General features: G+C 43.9%; 1 long non-coding RNA gene across 1 annotated transcript; it reads right to left on the bottom strand.

Annotated features, from left to right (window-relative positions):
• Positions 1-12297: 12297 nt before the first annotated feature.
• On the bottom strand, positions 12298-14317 carry LOC310774502. Its single transcript, XR_014552600.1, has 4 exons — positions 14197-14317; positions 13829-13933; positions 12791-12898; positions 12298-12423 (listed from the first exon to the last, which is right to left on the bottom strand). It is a non-coding gene; the product is annotated as an uncharacterized lncRNA (long non-coding RNA).
• Between the last annotated feature and the right edge of the window lie 1466 nt (positions 14318-15783).

The raw sequence follows: 15783 nt of genomic DNA, 5'->3' as shown, positions 1-15783 counted from the left end.
ACTGCCCGTCTGCTGTTTTCTCTCACTCTCGCTCAGACCTTGGAGGAGAGCACATCGTTGTAACACATTGCTTTGAGCTGATTTTTCAATACTTTGTCAACTAGCTAACCTGAAGAAGGTCCACTTGGACCGAAACGTGTTACAAGCGATTTGACAATTCTACATAAAGCCAATTAGTGAAAGTACTATAAAAAAATATAATAATTGGAAGTAAACAAATAAAAAAACAAATTGGAATAATGAATAGATGTCAAGATGGAGAGGAGTGGACACAGGTGTCCTACAAGGGAGGCCGCAATACAGCGCGCCAGGGACCCTATACCACACACCACCTCCCAAAAGACATCCAGAAGAGCAATGCACGTCCCACATGCATCTGTCACTAGAACAGGCATAGGGAGGGATAAAGTATACCCACAACAGCACTATCAAGAGCTAGGCTTTCAGCCACATTTTTTGGAAACCCCGAGGCACAGCGTGTCTCGGAATAAACAAGATAAAAATAAATAACAACTACGTCAGGCATCCAAAACGCATGTACATTGTACTGAATGAAGCAAATGTTTGATGCAACCACGTGCAAATAGTGGAGTAGATCCCACATCAGCTGCACAACAAATGTTCCAAGACCAGAAATGCATAGACTTGAGCGCCCCCCCCCCCCCCACACACACACACACGCACACGCACACACACACACACACACACAACCAAGAATACAGACAGACATCAGAAAGTCAAGTCATTTTATCGAGGACATGGACATGGCAATCTTTACAAGGAATAAGACCAGGGGCTCCCAACCTTTTTTGCTTGTGACCCAACTTTGATGTCACAAAAATCTAGGGACCCAAGACATTCAAATTCCAGCATTAGTCAGTGATGTTACATGGAACAGTATCCCCCCCCCCCCGAATTGTGACAGTAGACGGGTTTCCATCCACCTGTTTTTATGCGAAATTTCAATTTGCGCATAAAAAAACTGAGTGGAAACGCTGCCTAATTTGCAAAAGCCTCCAAATTCCGCAAAAAAGTTTTCACGCTTGAGGGAGGCGGAAAAGTCGGGTGTATCGATAGAAGGAAAATGCAAAACGTGCGGTGGAAACGGATGAAGCGATATTCCGGCAGTTTGCCTCGATCACTGCAAAACATGACATGTCGCACAATAGGGCTACACACGGTAAATATGCAGCACAATACCCGCCGTGGTAAACAGAAGAAGACTGGGATATTAACTCATTGAGTGCCAATGACGACAATCGTCGTCAATTGCTTTAGTGACGTAGAGTGCCAATGACGACGATTGTCGTCAATTGCGTTTTTTGACGGTGGGACGTGGATCAAAGCCTAATATATCTCCTGTAAAATGTTGGGGCATGTTGAATGTGTATAACCTATTTTACCGACCCATTAGGTGGCGACAGTGCTCTCCAGATTAGAGGAAGGTCCGAAAACAGCAGGAAAAACGCCCGTGATCAAAGAGAAACCGCTCATGCTGCAGCCAGAGCCATATAGATGGCTCTGACTTGCAGCTGATGTTGGCTGCGAACAGCAGTCAATCCGCGCACACAACTGAGCCCCTCTGCCTCTGTCTGTCTGTCTGTCTGCATAGTTTCTTCACACGATTAGCCGCCAGAAAGGCAGCACCCGACGCCGAAGGGCCAAACCTTTCCCTGCAGTCCGGTTTGGCATTTCCTTGTCGCGCTGGGAGCCGGCGCAAAAAAACGGAGCGCTCCGAAAATAGACTGGGTGCTGTTAGGCTGTGTGTTAGTGTGGGGAGGAGTTTGCAGCTGAGGGGGGGAGAGGGGGGTGGGGCACGCAGGCACCACACAACTACACCACGTCACTACATCAGAAAATATTATCTTCAGACTCAGTGAATGTGCTTGAAATGCTGCATTTCACAAAAGGCGGAATAACTCAGCTTCTAATTTGAAAAGTGTCTTTTTGCTCAAAACAGCCTATCTTCTCCGGCTCATAACTAAAGAACGGAAAATGGGATCAATAAACTTTTTTTTGCAGATGATAGAAGAGTGTCTCATTCTCGTTCTTTGTGCGTGTTCGGTGTTTACATAGTAATATCACACAATATTCTGTGGGCCTCGAGAAATCACTGAAAACGCTCTGAAACTCTGGCACTGGGAGCGTCCGTTCTCCAAAAGTGGCTGGCACTCAATGAGTTAACTTTAAGGTGACTCACGTCTAGAATTGAATGAAATTGCATTCATTTACTATCTGCTCCGTGGATTAGAACGATAATGCTTGTCGAGTCGCACCTGGTAATCCAGAAATTGCGTTATGGTACCTTTGTCTACTTGTAGATCATCAAGAAACTTTAAATACGTTAGATGTGTTTAATAGAGCTGTATATCGGGTCTAGACAGCATTATTTCGCATTTTATTTTGCCGACTTTCTGAAAATTCGATTAAAAGTTGCGATACATTTGGATGTAAACCCAGCTAGTGACTCTGAATCACAATTCTAATTTATCAGAATTCTGACTTTATTCTCAGAATCCTGATTTAAAGTTAGAATGTCAAATATTTTCATTTAAATAAATACATTTAACCATCTATCGCTCATTAACACAAGGTGATTGACAGGGTTCCCACAGATCCTTGAAAGTTTGTGAATTTGAATGATAAAACCAAGGCCTTTTTTTTATTTTTAGACATGGGTCCTCCACAGCTTGAATTTAGGGTTTTTCCTGCATAGAGAACTCAATTTGAGAGTTGTCATGTGCAACTGCAACTAGCACAGATGAGAAATGTTCACACATGATAGTTCTCATGATAAAGATTGTGTTGTAACAGTAATTCACCTTGATATGATTGTGACCCTATGGTGTGAAACCAATCTGCACCCGCAGGAGACTCAGACTACGCAAATCATTTTAATTGTTGAGTCAGTGATGACTGGGAAAACTGTCCCTCTTCTATCACAATTGTTCTCTCTGCACCTATATGTACTACAACCAACAGCTGAATGCAACAAGATCAGTCTCATTCCCTGCCTGTGGGTTGTTGAAAGGCATCTCATTGGTGAAAATGTTCCTCGCTTTGTGTCCTATCACTTAGACGAGCTACCACCAGTGACTTTTAACAGCCTTGATGTCTCTTGCCTGGTTAGTAGAATTGAACGCCTAAGTGCAGAGATAGCTTCCATGAAACATGTCGTGAGTGAGCAGTCAACTGCCTGTGAGGACCTCCGTGGAATAACTGCAGATATGAACCAACGCCTGAGTGTGATTGAGCACCAGACGACACCAGACACCAGACAAGACAAACGGGTCAGACGTGCTAGAAGCCGATCCACTATCAACATGACTATATTAAGTGCACAGTTATAATGTACTGTAGATGCTGAGGACGATTTTTCCTGTATGCTTTATTGCATTATTTATGGAGTTTGTGCTGGTCCACGTGACATTCTGGTACCTGTATGCAGTCTTAAAGGATGGGTTTTCCGTGGGGAATATGAATATATATTAAATCTCACGCCCCTAAGGTTTTCGAATCCGTTGAAATTTTTGAAATTGGATATTCACTGCCAGAGATATCAAGCATCTCTCACATATTTTTTGGGCCAGCCGACGCGTTTCGCGTCATCTGGCCTAAGTCCGCCTTGCGGAAGTCGTGCACCTATGAACTACAACTGTTGTTGGCCATGGTCCCGCCTCTAGAGGTCCTCCACGCCCCTTCAGAGGCCTTGACCAAAACAAAAACGCAGCCATCTTGTCAACCGCCTAGCCTGCTGTAGCTAATATTAGCTTCCCATAGTTCCTTGCAAAGAGACCATTATCTCGGGAACGGAAGCACTAATCGACACGGGACTGGCGGCATTGGAAAGCTCGTCAAATTTTACATCTAGTAGTAGGTGGGTTGAAGTAACGAAATCAACGCTGAGCAATGTACCCGTTTTTACACATTTTTACAGAAAATAGTTACAACATCAGATGCGCGTAACTCCTACGAAAATGCCTTAAAATGCATGAAATTTTTTTTATGAAGACATCTCCCGACATATATACTACCGTTTACATTTGGTGCAATTTGGAGGCAATTGATTTTCGATTTATTTTCGATTTATTTCTTCTTCTCTCCATGTCTTCTCTCCATGTCTTCTTCTTCTTTGAGTTTTATGGCGGTTGGCAAACATATATGTGCATTACCGCCACCTACTGGAGTTTGATATCAGCCAAACGCCTGAGGGGTGGGCATGAAAACGAAGGCCACGCGAGCCCAGTGCATTGTGGGAAATGTAGTATTTCGAGTCCCCGCACCCCCCCCCCCCCCACCACCCCCCCCCCCCCCACACACAGAGTGGATTTCTGGTGATATCTCAGGCTGTAAACAACCAATTTCAAAAATTTCAACGGATTCTAAAACCTTAGGGGCGTGAGATTTAATATATATTCATATTCCCCACGGAAAACCCGGCCTTTAACACCAGTGATATGGATACTGAGGTTCTGGCCCTCCTCCACTGTGATCATCTGAGATGCCGGCTCAAAGCGGAACTCCTTCATCATGGGCTTGAAGTAGTACTGATGATGTTACTGCAGAAAGTTCTGAAGAAACTCCCGTCCCTGCTCACTCTCCCAGGACACTTGTGCTTTAAGTTTTTTCTCAAGCTAAAACAAAACAAAACATACATATAATACAATTAAAGTGATATTATTAGATATATTTTTAACAAATGAATACAAATAAATAAATAGATAGATGGCCATCGCATCTTACTTTGCGCAAGCTTTTAAGCAGATCAGCCCCCTGTTTCTGCTCTTTGAGAAGATTTGCTCCTCGGTTGGTCAATCTTAAGGGGTCTTTTTTCTGGGAATGAGAAAGACAGCCAGACCTTAGTGTAAAGTGCGGGGTGCGTCTAGTAGCTGGTTTTTCGGGTCTAGACAGCATTATTTCGCATTTTATTTTGCCGACTTTCTGAAAATTCGATTAAAAGTTGCGATACATTTGGATGTAAACCCAGCTAGTGACTCTGAATCACAATTCTAATTTATCAGAATTCTGACTTTATTCTCAGAATCCTGCTTTAAAGTTAGAATGTCAAATATTTTCATTTAAATAAATACATTTAACCATCTATCGCTCATTAACACAAGGTGATTGACAGGGTTCCCACAGATCCTTGAAAGTTTGTGAATTTGAACGATAAAACCAAGGCCTTTTTTTTATTTTTAGACATGGGTCCTCCACAGCTTGAATTTAGGGGTTTTCCCTGCATAGAGAACTCAATTTGAGAGTTGTCATGTGCAACTGCAACTAGCACAGATGAGAAATGTTCACACATGATAGTTCTCATTATAAAGATTGTGTTGTAACAGTAATTCACCTTGATATGATTGTGACCCTATGGTGTGAAACCAATCTGCACCTGCAGGAGACTCAGACTACGCAAATCATTTTAATTGTTGAGTCAGTGATGACTGGGAAAACTGTCCCTCTTCTATCACAATTGTTCTCTCTGCACCTATATGTACTACAACCAACAGCTGAATGCAACAAGTTCAGTCTCATTCCCTGCCTGTGGGTTGTTGAAAGGCATTCTGGGAAATGTATGAAGTCAGTAAATGAAATAGAACCTAAACATACATGTAGGCTAAAACCCATGAATGACTTGGGACCACCTGCTGTCAGGCCAGCAGCAGTCCTACCACACCTGTGGAGTATGGCACTAGGGCCGGCACCCGTGGGACCTAGCCTGTTAAATACTCTAATGCCACGTTCACACACACGCCTAGAGCGACGCTTAAAGCAACGCCTAAGCAACGCCTAAAATTTAGGCGTCCTTGTTAACAGACGAGAGCGTTCACACATACCGCTGCCACGCTGTGCTGAAGCCGTGCTGAAGCCGTAGGCGTGTGTGTGTGTGTGTGTGAACCGGCCGTAACACACACACGCCTACGCATATAGGCATTGCTTCATGCACACCTGGCGCCTATTTTCGTTCACACAGGACGCCACGCTCTGCGCTACGCTGAACACATGAGCAGTGGTTTTTTTACACTTTTCAGATCTGATTTATAGCATGGGTGAGTCCTCTTTTTTATTGTAATGTGCAAGTGAGGATGTCTGTCTATTTCTTGGCCCGCTGTAATTGTTATTTTCCCTCGGGTAATCATGTGACTATGAGTCATCAACACCATGAGTGATACATGCATTGAGACAGGGGGGGTATATATACATCTGACAGAAAAGACGTTAATAGAGGAACACATGAAGGACAGCTCTCCTACTATGCACTCGTTAATTCGCGCTCCACCCTCCCTTTTGGGCAAACTCGGTAGAAAATATGGCCCAAGTCCACCAGAAACAACAGCCAGCTTGACAGTTCAGCGCGCCTAGAGCTGAAAAATAGAACAGACGCCTAAACGATAAATGCAGCGCAGCGTAGGCACAGCGCGAGCGTGGCTTCAGCACAGCGTGGCAGCGGTATGTGTGAACGCTCTCGTCTGTTAACAAGGACGCCTAAATTTTAGGCGTTGCTTTAAGCGTCGCTCTAGGCGTGTGTGTGAACGTGGCGTAAGCCCCTCCTACAAGCACAAATCCACAAGCACACAACCAATTAGCAATTAGCTTTGAAATAACAGCACAATAGGTACATCAAGGGTTTAGTTCTACACAACAAGTGTAACTGGATGACCCAATATATCTAATATATTGCAATATCCCCATCAGCGTTCATCTCAGACACTTAGAGAGAGAGAGAGATAGTCTAGACTAGTCTAATCCATTTGACACCCTCTGCACAACACACATGAGCCCCTTCTAAACATTCAGTGAAATCCAGATTAGATTGACTGTGCGCACACCTGCATGCCCCATATCCCTTCCCCTGCATGCTTAGTCTCTTAGAACAGACGAGTAGGCTTCCGCAATTTTCAAATGCTTCCGCCATACCGTCTGTACTTCGTGGGGGAGAATCATGCACCAACCGGAATGGGAAGCAGAAAGGCGGGTCTTCCGCTCATTAGTCCAATCAGAATCCAATATGCCGGCAGAAAGGCGGGTCTTCCGCTCATTAGTCCAATCAGAATCCAATATGCCGCATTCGTGTGTCGTGATTGGTCGGATTCTGTAGAACTTCCTTCCAGTCTGAAGGTTTTTTTCCCAACTTCCTTGTGCATGTTCTGGGGGTGTAACGTACAGACTGTATATAGCTGCATTCGCCGGATGTAGATGATACAGTCTGTTTTAAGAGACTACTGCATGCTCAACTCCAACCAATGGTCAATGCAAATCACAACATGAAGTTACAGCTCATATAAACCAGCCTGATTATCACTTCAAAAGAAAATAGAGAGTGGCAACATGTTGCTGGCTGTGGTGAATGCAGTGAGCGCAACAGGGGGGGGGGGGAGTGATCCGATTTGGAGATGAAGGGAAAAAAGGGGGATTTGGTTGGATATAATCAGAATGTCATGTGTATTATAACATTGCACCTGAAACATGTATTAATCACTGTATTCACTTGGCAGCTCCGAGGCGTGGCTCTCCTCCCCTCCTCTTGTGCCAAATGTGCACAGACGCAGGCAACCTGCCTGTCACCATGGATTCTCTGATTTCTGTTGTTTAAAAAAATGATCTGTAATCTCTGTCATCTGCTCGCTAATTATGTGTCAATTATGTTCTTATCCCTGTTCAATCAAAGAGTACAACTTGAAGTGTGAATGTCGCATTTTGGCACTCGCATCTCATCGCGTCCGACACCTGACATCAACGACATGTTATTTGATAGCCTATTGTAGATGTATTTCTTATTTTTCTTAGATTGACATTATCATGCAGTTTTGAGGATAAAGCAACATCTCCCTATAAGTCTGAGAATACAGGAAAGGTAGAACAATGAAAGGAATATCGCCTTCTCTTATGCCTCTTATTGAGCCTATACGAGGGATCAGCTGAGCAGCATTTTGGTAAACAAACCGCTTCACTGGGTGGCAACAGCAATGGAACCCTATGGAGCACAAGTGGCGCGAGGCGCGAGTGTCTGACTCTAGCCGGCTTGACTCTTTACATTTTTTAAACTGCAACAGTTCACACAACTTTAACACGACATGCATATATTATACATCAAACTCTTGAGCTACTTCTGCTCTCACTCAGAATGTATAATATATGCATGTCATGTTAAAGTTGCGTAAACTGTCGCAGTTTTTAAAATGTAAACAGAGTATTGACACTCACTTGTGCTCCATAGGGTTCCATTGCCGTTGCCACCCAGTGATGCGGTTTGTATACCAAAATGCTGCTCGGCTGATCCCTCGTATATATGTATGTATGTATATAATATAAACATTTTATCTTTTAATATTTCCTCTTATTATAGATAATAATTAGGCCTAGAACTTTCACCTAATCATTTTCACTTTGATAGGCTATGGCATATTATCATGTGTTGTCTATTGGGCTAATTTTAAAGCCCCAATAAGCATTTTTTCCACCTTAATATAACAGCTTTTTAGTCATTGGAGATGGTACAGTGACTTATATGTATATATTTGACTCGTATTAGAACTTGTTGACTTGATGTCATACCAAAGATTTGTTTCATGCCCTTCCCAAATACTGAACTCAGAAGAAATCACGTATACATCATTGCCAAGGGACTAAGACCAGTGAGGGCTGTCATCAAGAGCCACACAGACTGAAAAACAGCTTTTTTCCATGGGCCGCCCAGACTCTAAACAACAATAGCAGCCATTAACTCTCACTCAGTGAAATACATGAACTTGTGCAATATATCAAAATGTGCAATATTCTTTTACTACCTCAGCAGTATTTTATTATTGTCTTGTTTCCGTTCTCTTTGCCCACCGTCTAGGTGTCCATGTGTTCTTATTTGTTCTTAATTTGATTTTTTCTTTAATGTTTTTTTAACTTCTGATTTTAATGCACTGTCAGCTGAAGCACTCTTAATTTAGTTGTATGGGGAACTGTGCAATGACAATAAAGGCTATTCTATTCTAAACATTGGGCTCATGCAAGCAAGCATCAGATCATATCAAACAAACATGTAACATTATATTTACCTTTGCTGTCACGACAATGTTTGATGATGATGTCGTTGGTGGCACAAAAGTAAAAATGTCAGACCAATTGCCACAGGTGAAATAGTTAACGCTAGGACTCAAGGCATTTGAAAGCCTTCAGCTCCTGAGACGTGTAGCCTATGCCAATACTGTATTCACAATGTCCGGTACGTTATACCTGGCAATACTCTAAGTCGGTTTTTTATAGGGGTCCGCACCTCCAACCAAACTTATTTTTTCATCACTTCTCTTTGACGAAGCCATAACTGTTGCTATATGCTCGGCCAGACTACGTTACGGCTACGGTTTGTCAACAATATGGCGCCGTCCAGGGTTATCGAATAAGGTCTATAAACTGTATTGTCCAAAATGACATCAATGCAATGAAACAGTAAACCACGGGGAATTTAATAATGATAAATAACTAGAAATAGAAAAACACAAATATAAGATCAGAAAAAAAAAAATATATACACAACATGCTGTCCATAACTTAAAAAATACAAAGAAAAAAAATATCGGCAATATCGGCCGATACCGTTTATCTCCTGTGTGGACTATCATGTGTTTCTTCAAGATTCCTTTATGACAAAAACCTTTACCACAGACTGAGCAAAGAAATTGTTTAACTCCTGTGTGGATTATCATGTGTATCTTCAAGTTTGCTTTATAACCAAAACCTTTACCACAGAGTGAGCAATTACATTTTTTCTCACCTGTGTGGACTATCATGTGTGTCTTCAAGGTTGATTTTTTACCAAAACCTTTAATTCTTTATATTCGTGATAATAACACTCGCACATAGGAGTCTTGTTTGTAAATTTAAACTTCTGAAAGTGTATAACAGGAAAATAATATGCTACTTGTGGCGATCTGCCATTTCAAAACATCACTCCATTCATTCCCCCCCCCCCCCCCCCCGTAAATAAATGAGCCATTAAATCTGTTCAGAGAGGAAGGGTCAAAGGCTGGTGGTGGTAGTGGAGTTCAGGATGTCTGGCTGGACGTTGGTGTTAGAGGCCTTGGAAAGGTCTCGCTGTGGAAAAGGAACAAGAAGACTAGTGTAAGAAAGATTCCTCCAAAACAAGGAGACAGGAGCTGATATTTATAAGCAATCTGTAATGCGCCATAAACCCATAGGCACTGGTTTTGTTTTCTAATAAAAAGAGACAGGTTGAAGTTGTTAGTGATCATCAGTGGAACAAGTGGAAAGAAAACAAACCGCATCATCACACAGTGTGGCTCCTGAGGCTTTGAACCCTGACTGCTCTGTGAAATATTACATTTGACACAGATTAAAAAAAAAAAAAAAAAAGACGAATCCACCCTCAGATTCTCTCATTAACACACACAGCATCATCAAACCCATGTTCGCAGCATCCAGAAGATATTTTGTGATCGAGTGTTGTCATTTAGTTTTGGTGAACCCACTATTTCCTCGACCTGCCTCCCATATTGCCTTTCAACGACCCGCATAGAACAGGAGTGAACTTGTTGCTTTCATTACGCCTACTAGGTGGAGAGTGTGATGGCAACAATGAAAACGCATGATTTATAATTCTGCAGTCGTCTCTTGGTGCAAAATGGCGGCTTTAGAAAGAAGCCCTCGCTCTATGATTCTGAAGGGACTGACCCCAAAACCTGATGTTTACCACTGATGCTTTACATCCTGAAACATTGGCTGCGTTTACATGGACCGTTTATTCCCCTTTTCATTCGGAATTAACGTTCAATCCTATTAAAAGTTATCATGTAAACATCTGAAAAAACTTAAATCCGAATGAAAATGGCCAATCCGAATGAAAATTCAATCCGATGTAAGTGGCCGGTTGATTCCGTTTTTTATTCCGAATGAAACCATTTTGCGTTCATGTATACCCTTTTTTAGGAATTAAGTTCATTCCGGTCTTTCTGCGCATGCTCGCTCCCTTTTTCATCCACTGCTGTCTGGCCTTGCGAGTGGGAAAAGGCAATGGACTGAGGTACAGCGGTTTTCTACTGCCTCCCTTCTCCTCCTCAGCAGACGCAGAATAAGCAGTAGCATATTACTGTCGTGCTGCTGCTTAACACAAACGATCAAAATGAAACAGAAAAGTGCGGTGATAACGTTTTCTTCCATGTTGTTGCTGTTTCTAGCTCGTCGCTCGCACTGGTAAATCGCTGTCCATTCTCAAGAAGAGCTATTTAGTTGGTTCATGAAATCGCTGGGCTGCGTGTCCTCCAGTGTTGCTCCTGGCCAATCCCGGGGCCACAGGGCGTGGTTATTGCTTATCCTATGTGGGGTTAGAAATCACGCAGCACTGAGAACTCTGCTGAGTGTTTACTTCTGGTAAACGTAATGACGTTAACATCCTGTTTACGTTTATCCAATCAGAAGCCTTCCCAGCCCCAAACCTTACGATGACTCAAAAACATCAGATTAAAGTTTCTTTCATGTAACCACCTTTTCGGAATTAAGATTTTACATGTAAACTCGCAGGAAAAAACTTTACTTCTGAATGATTTCATTCGGAAGTTTTAATTCTGAATTAAAAGTCATCATGTAAACGTAGCCAGTGTCTCATTATCAAACTTCCACTTATCCACTGTAGCTGCTGGAAATATCTGGTGGTGATGTCACCTCATCTATAATTGGCACAGAAATGCAACAACCAATAGCTGTTTGTTGTTTTTTACACCGTTTTTAGGTTTTTTAGGGTGTCATTTCCTGTAATTAATACAGGGTTTCCTAGAGGTCTTCAGGGGTCCAAAATGAAGGACCCGGAACCTAATGGACCCAGGAAATGTGTGCGCCCGGACCCGATTGTATATAAAAAGGTGTGAGTGACAGCTGTGACAACCGGGTGAACCACTCGGATCCGGCATTCCACTGGGGGTTCGGGCATATTACCCCCTCTTTTGTAATATCAAATGATAGATTTTCAAGCACCAAAGACAAATTATTTCAAAATTACGAGCCAATAATTCACAGTTGTTCACAGACAGGTCATGTAAGTCCTCTAGACGGAGCGCACAAGGTTCAAACAGATTCTGGTAGGCCAAATTCAAGCACTTTTAATGACTTTTTTTTTTTTATTCAAGCACTTTCCAGACCTGTACCTGGGAGGGGAGCGGCCGGGCCTCGAGCGGCCTGTCGGCGACCCAGGCCGGTTGCGGGAGCTGCCGCCGCGGCCGCACACCTCAGATGGTCCCGGACGTGAAGGGGAGGGCGGGTGCCTGGGAGGGGAGCGGCTGGGCCTCGAGCGGCCTGTCGGCGACCCAGACCGGTTGCGGGAGCGGCCGCCGCGGCCGCACACCTCAGATGGTCCCGGTGGAGGGGAGGGGGAGTGGATGGGAGGAGAGCCCTCGCCCTCCGACTCAGTGGTGTCCACTGCTGTAAATAAAATAATTGTATGAGCACTCAATCTGTTTGTCACCGACTCTGAATGAAGACTGTTCTATGTGAATATTTGCACTGATTAGCTCTACTACGTCTGCTGTTCTGACAGGAGCTCCATTCCACAATGGTGTGCTTGATCCCATCAGTGCACAAAGCACGTGTCCAACAAATGTGCCTGCAGTCATTACGCACACCGGACACTGCTGATTACTCTGTACTGAATACACATTTATTGATAGGTTCTAATGATAATGTGGTAGTCTCCCGGTAGCCTAGATGATTATAGATTGTTATTGGATTAGTATGGTATTATTCCTATAATTAAACAAAGGGAATAAATGAAGAGTTAAGGATTACTTACTGCCCACCTGTGGTCCCCCAAAACCCCCCACCATCTCCGGGGGGATGCTGGCTGCGGTGACCTCCTCACTGGGGCTCAGCTCAGTGTCGGAACTGTTAAGCTTCCTTGCTGTCAAAATGAAGACTTTGAATCAGGATGACATTATTTTAATGACTGTAAATCACTTTGGGTCAGAGTGGATCGAAAGCTCCAAGAAGGTCCTATTTGAACTGTGCCCTGGCACGTCGCAGCGGTGTGTAGCACATAAAGGACCACAGAAAGATGCTAACAATGTCAAGAGTTGTCTGAAAATACTTAATGAGGTTGGTGAAAATGTTCCTCGCTTTGTGTCCTATCACTTAGACGAGCTACCACCAGTGACTTTTAACAGCCTTGATGTCTCTTGCCTGGTTAGTAGAATTGAACGCCTAAGTGCAGAGATAGCTTCCATGAAACATGAAACTTTCTCTGACAAAGGTATTCTCTGTCTGACTCACAGATCACACCTATGGTCATGTAGACACTGACTAGCACTTCTATGCGAGCGGTTCCCAACTTCTCCCACTCATGGCCCACTTGAAAATCTCAAAAATGTTTGCGGCCCACATCCGACCATAAACAGTACGGAGGCCAAAGAATGTGTTCTGAGAAGACTTTTTATATTAACGATAAACAAAGCTGTCCATCAGCACCACACGGAAATCAGAAATCAAAAGTGAGGGGCTGTCTGCAATAGGCTAAGTAACAGATAAATGATTACAAATTAAATGGCGGTATATCATTCAACAATGGAGAAATGCATTCTCATACATAATAAAAATTGACAAGTTCACGAAAATCGTAATGTTTTGCAAATAATTTTGGCGGGGCCACTCGTGATACCGTCGCAGCCCACAGGTCGGGAATGGCTGTTGTATGCTATACAAAACACACACCTGGTGCTATACAAAACACACACCTGGTGCTATACAAAACACACAAAACACACACCTGGTGCTATACAAAACACACACCTGGTGCTATACAAAACACACACCTGGTGCTATACAAAACACACACCTGGTATGTTCGGATCATGTCCTGGCAGTTCTTGCGGATCTGCTCGGTCTCTTCTTTGGCCTGGGCCAATCTGGATGTTGTGTCTTTCAACTTGTCTTTAGTCTCCTGTGCGCAGACAAACACAACACATACTGTACCTCTGTAACACACACACTGGACGTCAGTGATCTATAGGTATTAGGTTTTACAATTAATAGGTTTACATTATGAAACACTAAAACAGCAAAGGACACTCCTCTTCAAAGCTAAGCCAGTATGAAACCAACACACTAGGCATGTCAAAAGTGGCGGTTTAATCAATCTAAGAAATAAAATAAGAAATAAAATGACCCTGACACATTTGTATTGTTTCTGTGCCGTTAACCTACCTTGTGGGCATCCATCTCACTCTTGAGCTTGTTCTGGGCCCATTTGACTTTGATGAGCTGTGAGTTGATCTCCTCCTTGAACTTGTCCAGCTCTCGAGTCAACCTGCCGACCTCCCCTTCCTGAGAACACAGAGAGAGATGGGACACTGAAGATAAGACAGGGTAGTAGGTGGTTCTCGCTGATGAGGTGATAGATGCACATCCCCCACGGTTCCTGAGGGGTGGGGGGGGTTGGGTTAGGGGAGGGCGGAGGTACTGGACAAAAACAACAAAAACAAACTCAAACTAAGTTATGTTTGGTTCTCGCTCCCTTGCGACATGCTCAGAATGACATTTCAGTAATACACTTAAACATTCCATTCAAGGTCTTTCTAAAGGTGAGTTTGTCATAAGTGGATCAATGATTAAACTAAAAGGGAGTTTCAGAGGAACATATGGCGGATATCAATGACATTAGATAGTCAAATGTCCTCTTTCCTTTGTTTGTTTATGTTGTTGAAGGAGGCAATAGGCATACATGATCACATCATGCATACTTTTCAAAATGTGTTTAACCGGTCCTGTCTCAGCCCTCTGATTCCCTCTTCGCCGGCTCAAAGCGGAACTCCTTCATCATGGGCTTGAAGTAGTACTGACCATGGCCTTCTTGGTCCGGTAGGGGATTCCGTTTGCTAGGCAGGACTGCAGGTAAGTCCTGTAGTCCTCATCCGGGGTCCCCTGAGTTGCCACTTGTGCCAACTCTTCAGCTGTCCACCGAACCCTTTTCCCAACAGGCACAGCCATGCTGATGGACCTGGGTGGCCTCTCATCATCCTCATCCAGCACCTGGGCATCCTCTTCCATGGCCTGTGCCTGTGGGCCCTCTGGCTCCTGCTCCCTGTATTTGCCAGGCTTTGGTGGCACTACGAGCTGGGTGGGGATGTCATCTGCCATCTTGAACAGTATACAGGTCTCACCACATATCTTTCTCAGCGTGAAGTTAGAACGCAGGTTCAGGTCGAGCATTCTTTGCCCTGCTATCGGCCTCCTGTTATGTAGGTAGCTCAGCTGGTCAAAGTCCACAAAGCCATTGTTTTGCAAGATCCCTATGCAAGCAATGTAGACCAGCAGGTCCATGGTCTTTGCTTCCTTGTTAGCCAGTTCGGGGGGAAACCGTCTGAGCACCTGGGGCAACCAGGGCATGCCCCACTCACGGTACCTTTCCAGGTGCCCCTCCCCGGTCAAGTCACGCTCCACCATCTCATTGCAGATTTGCTGCACCAAGGCGTGCTGTTTTGTCTGGTCCGACACGGGGGCTCCGATGGCCCGGAGTTCGGCAAAGTGCCTAAAGGACCAGTTCACGGTCTTTGTGCCTTTAAATGTCCGATAGCGGATCAGCGGGAAGTACTTGAGTTGGAGGGCTTTTAAACCCTCAGTCAAGCACTTCGCTGGATCTCGGCCTGCCTCTTTCACCATCTCCAGGGCTCGTGGCATGACGCAGGGGAAGCGGAAATGGGCTACATTTTCAACGACCGATCCACCGATCCACAGAAGCTCCACAGACGTGCTAGAAGCCGATCCACTATCAACATGACTATATTAAGTGCA

The sequence above is a fragment of the Poromitra crassiceps genome (assembly GCF_964638095.1).
Source record: "Poromitra crassiceps genome assembly, chromosome: 4".
NCBI classification, from domain to species: Eukaryota; Metazoa; Chordata; class Actinopteri; order Beryciformes; family Melamphaidae; genus Poromitra; species Poromitra crassiceps.
Note: the sequence above shows the minus strand (reverse complement) of the source record. Positions and strands in the feature narration are given on the sequence as shown.